This window comes from Austrofundulus limnaeus, unplaced genomic scaffold (assembly GCF_001266775.1).
Source record: "Austrofundulus limnaeus strain Quisiro unplaced genomic scaffold, Austrofundulus_limnaeus-1.0 Scaffold11, whole genome shotgun sequence".
Taxonomy (NCBI): domain Eukaryota; kingdom Metazoa; phylum Chordata; class Actinopteri; order Cyprinodontiformes; family Rivulidae; genus Austrofundulus; species Austrofundulus limnaeus.
In genome coordinates this window covers 3,577,385-3,582,429 of record NW_013952413.1, presented here as the reverse complement: position 1 = coordinate 3,582,429, position 5,045 = coordinate 3,577,385, and the positions used below count along the sequence as shown (strand labels likewise).

Here is a 5,045-nt window from a genome sequence, read left to right as displayed (position 1 = left end):
CACACACACACACACACACACACACACACACACACACACACACACACACCAACTACAGACCTCTGGCCCAGTTTCTCCTTTTCATTATTATTTTTTCTTTTTCTCCTTCCTGGTTTCAGATTTATGGGGTAATATTTGTGAACTCCATTGCTGCCATTTTTTCAGAACCATATAGCAGGACAAACTCACACATCTCAATCCAAGCCCCCATTCTGTTCTGTCTTTTTTACACACATGCTTCCTGGAGTTGTTTTAGTACCCCCCACCCCCCACACTTCCATACCGTGTACTCCCTGCTGGCAGCGAACCGGTTCCACTGACTTCCTGTCCCTCTGTCCTTTCTTCCTGTGTGTGCAGGGATGAATGGACATATTCACACTGACGCAGTGCCTGCCCTCTTACTCACCCTTTACACTACTTTGTGTTCCTTTAGTTTTTTTTTCTTTTCTTTCTGCTTCTTTCATTCTTCYGAGGACAATAGTATGAGCTCATAGTGGTACAACTCCAAACCAACCCCCCTCTTCCTACTCTTTTCCACTGCTCTGTTGTCTGTACTGCAGTATCAACCCCCGGAGCAACAAAGTCCGGGCCTTACTTCATGAATATGCAACACATGCACACAAAATCACAAATATAGCTTCATCTCCTGGTTTGGTTGTCTTTTAATTTCTTGTGGGTCTTCTTATTTTCACAGCTGGTTTGGTTGTCTAAGTTGGCGCACTCGGTGTTGGCAGAGAAACTTGTTTTTGAAGAATGATCTCAGTCTGTTAATACTTGGAGGTTATTCATTATAGTAGCATGTGTTAAAATCTTGGCAGCTGCTTCATCTCAATTTCAARATGTAAAGCACCAGCAGTCAGTCAGAAGAACCGTCAGTGAAGCAACTCTYTAGTCAGACTGTCTAAACTAGTTAATTTTCTCAGTAGGAAGAAGTATTCAGAGCTCAGTCTAAATGTGGCTGCATTTGGTAATACATACCCCATCCCCAGCAGTATATTTAACTCCTGTCATCACCAACTGTGCAGATGAAACTTAAGGATATGTCTTAAAGAAATCTGGAAATTTGTAGTYGGTTTCCTTTTCATTGGTAAACTCTTAAATGGGACACATCATGCAAATCTACGTTTGAGCAGTTAAATGCATTTTGTTGTGGAGTCTCTAGGAGTGCAGAAAAGTTTAATTTAGTTGCTTTCAGTGCTGCGTAGATCTGTTTGGGTTCTATTTTTCACCTTCTTCAGTTTTCTGTGTTTTCTATTACTGAACTGCCAAATAAGGTCAGCACTTACCAACTACAATTTTGCCGTCTTCATTCTGCTCTGGCTCCAACATAAGGTTGGATGGACAAGTCTTCTGTTGTTGATATCTTTTAATTAATTTGTAAAGAAAAAGTTTCTGTGCTGCTATATAGTCATAAACCCCTCTCTCAAACTACAATAATCCGCCTTGGAAGCTGGAGGTTGGCTGGGTGTGAAGCGTCTTGTTTAGGTTTAAAGAGACAGCCTCAAAACGAGCTGCTTTGAGACACTTCTGAAAAGGGTTGAAAGAGGGGCTTGTGGAGTTACAAAAAGGAGGAATTCAGACCAGAGCATTGCAGTTCCACTTTATGTAGACCCCAGCTGAACAATTTCAATGGATTTAAAACCATGGTATGTCTCCTTTAAGTGAGTCATGCTACATTGTCCATGGGTAGAGTGAATGGGTTTTTTGTAAATACCCCAACACTCACATGCACCCCTAATAAGAATCCAGCTCAGTGTACCAGAACTATCCTTTAGATCAGCAGACTTGTTAAAACTGCGCAAAATTGTTGTTCCTCCGTTTTTACTCCATCACACTCACTCTCCAGCTAGTTCAAGCCTTGTCTCAAACACTCATCACATCTACTTGCAAACAGTTGTCTCATGGGTGCGTGTGTTTGTCTACGACTCTGCAATGACGATATAAAGGTGGACACAAGTGGGCTTCCAGGAGCAGTTTGGATAACTGCTGTCTAAACAGTTCAGAGTGACAGCTTGAGCTCGGTGTCACACACACTACGTGTTTAGCAGAGAAAGAAAAYGTTCCATGAATGTTTTCAGCTATGATCAGTCCTTTGATCGGGGCAAATGTCCATACTCTCAGATACGAAGGAAACGGCCTAAAGCTTGAGTTGAATTAGCTGCAAAACCGGGCTTCAAACAGGCAACGTTGCAGGAAAACTATTTTTAGCTTTCACGTTGTGCTTGCCAAAAAGGAATGAACACAATGTGACTGGACGTGTTGCATTTTTGCTGCATATTTGTTTCCTTTTCTAGGTTTTTCTTCCATTCTGGCCAACCGTTCACATAGTAGCATGCAGCCACGTGGCCAAGTCTGGTTTGTTTTGAGGCAACTCGGCCGACTGCCTTCAGCCTTAACYCCGCTCTCAAATTAACTGCAGGCATCAAGCATGGTGGTAATGCCATTCTGTTGTGGTCGCTCTGTCCTCATCCATCATGCCTCTGTTGTCATCTTTGTCTCGTAGGATAAGACCACGAAAACAAATCCATGATGGATAATTTGAAGGAGCAGATTTATGTCATGCTTGTTTGCGCGCTCATAGTTTTTCTATTAGTTCATGAAAGGGCTGATGTCACCTATTTACACACTAAACATTGCTTACACAGATTACTAGGTTACTTTTGTGAATAGCAGTAATAAAATCCAATCTTGACATACCAAAGCTATTTGAATGACGAGGCCTTTATCTTTCATCACAGTTCCTTTTAAATAGGTATTTAAATTCTCCTTCTGCAGGGAAATGAAAATGATTCTAGAGACTATTAACTGCTTTGAAGAACTCCTTCTTGGTGCTCCTGGGYGAGGTAGGAGAACAGACTAAAATATGTACAGACAAGTCTCATGCAGACCGAGCCAGACAGCCCGTAGTTTGTCTGACARAGGAGGGAGGGGAAATGGAGAGCATCAGTAAAGTAAAAACCCAGCCTGATTACAAGACCTGCTCTCATCTGCCTGGAAAATGTGACTGGACTGTGAGGAGGTGGAGATATGACATTCCAGCTCACCTCCCACTATGGACTCACATAAGATGATGACCATTGCAGAGGAACAATACAGATCCGCACAGATTTTTATATACTCTTTCCATCTTTGATCATAACCTTTATGGATTCAAATGAAAATACTTTGTCTTTACATCTATTAAAGCWGGAGTRTCAAACTCATTTTCACTGAGCRTTATGGCTGCCATCAAGGGGCCAGTTGTTCTTCAAARTTTCGTGCTTAACTTSAACTAAACAGGAAACGTCACATTCCTCATCTCGTTAAGGCTGAGCAACGCTTATAAATAATAACTGAGCTCTACGTGGTATTTCCTGCATAGAAACAGCAATTTAACACGTCTTCTTTTAAACACTGAAAAGTACTACGTCTGACTAAATGGAAAATAAATAATACAGAAATACCATTAAAGTAAAAGTAAGARAGTTTTACTCCCTGTTGAGTTGTAGTGAGTATCTGCCGCCTTGAGTTCTGAACCCACTGGCCTTGATTTTTGACACGTGTGAAGAAATTGTTGGGGTTTATATAACTGATTTAAATTACATACACATGTTATAGTCTTATGATAGAACTGTAATGATTGTTAAATGTGACTGTTTTGCTTAACTTGATGATTTTATATTRATAGCTACATGCCTGAAAACAAATTCAACACATAACTGAACTTTTAAATCTTCATTAGAATAGATTATAATGTCTGRGGGCATGGCTTCGAGAAGTGTAGGGACTCCCCTTGCTGATGATGTAATCAAATGGGCGGAGCCATGCCTCGGAGCCTTTGTTAAAAACAAATGCACTTCCTTGTTTTCGGTCTGAACACTTGTTCATTGATTAAACCAGTCTTCATAAGAGAGCGCTCCTTGTTTTTGTATGATTTCTCTTGAATATTTTTTCCATGCATTTGTACATTCTCCGTATGGTTTAAGCACACATCCTAGTAAAAGAGCACACATAATATTTTCTTTCACTTGTATTAAAGCTTTAGTTCAGATGCTTTGAATCGGGGCTCTGTGGAAAGGTTAACAGTTATTAGCTTACCTGTTGTAGATAGCTCTTTGAATGACCCCAGTTTCAAGAAATGTTTTAATTCTGACCAAACTGAAGAGCTAATTGCTAATCTGAGCTCACGGCATGCCTTCGCTGTTAAGTTTATGTTCTCATCATTGAGTCTGTTTTATAAACATGCGGATCACACGTGACTGTTAGTGTTTTTTTTCCTCCAACACATCCTCCATCCTTCCTCCACCCCTCCAGCTGTCTCCAAGTTGGTTGCCACCTGCTTTCTGTCACCTTCATACGTTCCTCCTGCACTAGAGAGCTCGTTTATTCGAGGTGTTGTGCGTGTGTTTGCGCTGTTGTTGTCTTAGATGGGCTAATTACAAGGCCACCATCTTGAGGTGTCCCAGCCTAAAGAGGTGGGACTCTGACTCACTCGACATCATTGACAGCACTGTGCGACGAGCAAATTACACACAAACATGCACATAAGAGGGCTATAAGACAATAATACATGCTGTCAAAGCAAATATTCCCACCAGGTCATTAGCACAGACGCAGACAGCGCACCGGCTTTTATCTGAGCTTTTGGTGCTGCAGTGCCACAACACCCTGCTGATTAAAAAAGCCAGAAAGYCAAAGAATGACTGAACAGCCGCCGGCGAAGTGGCACAATGTTTAGTTCTGTGTCTGTGAGAGGAGTGGGAGGAGCCCAGCGGTCACAGACTTGTTTAGATATCCCACTTCTCTTTGTGGTAATGAGAAACTGCACTCTCAGCTGGTAAACACAAAAGCAGCATCACTGTCGGCTTGACAGGCGGCTGACTTCCCGCGTGCCTGTGTGTGTCTCTGTGTCTGGATGTGAGTTATACACTGCACCGTGGACAGAATGGAGGCCAAAACCATTCGATTTCTCTACAGCCTGCACTGTAAAGGTAGGACAGGCCGTGTGTGTGTGTGTGTGTGTGTGTGTGTGTGTGTGTGTGTGTGTGTGTGTGTGTGTGTGTGTG

General features: G+C 42.0%; 1 protein-coding gene across 1 annotated transcript in view; it reads left to right on the top strand.

Moving 5' to 3' along the window:
* Window positions 1-5,045, top strand: part of srgap2 (SLIT-ROBO Rho GTPase activating protein 2) — a 77,686-nt gene that overhangs the window by 34,447 nt on the left and 38,194 nt on the right. The window lies entirely within an intron of this gene.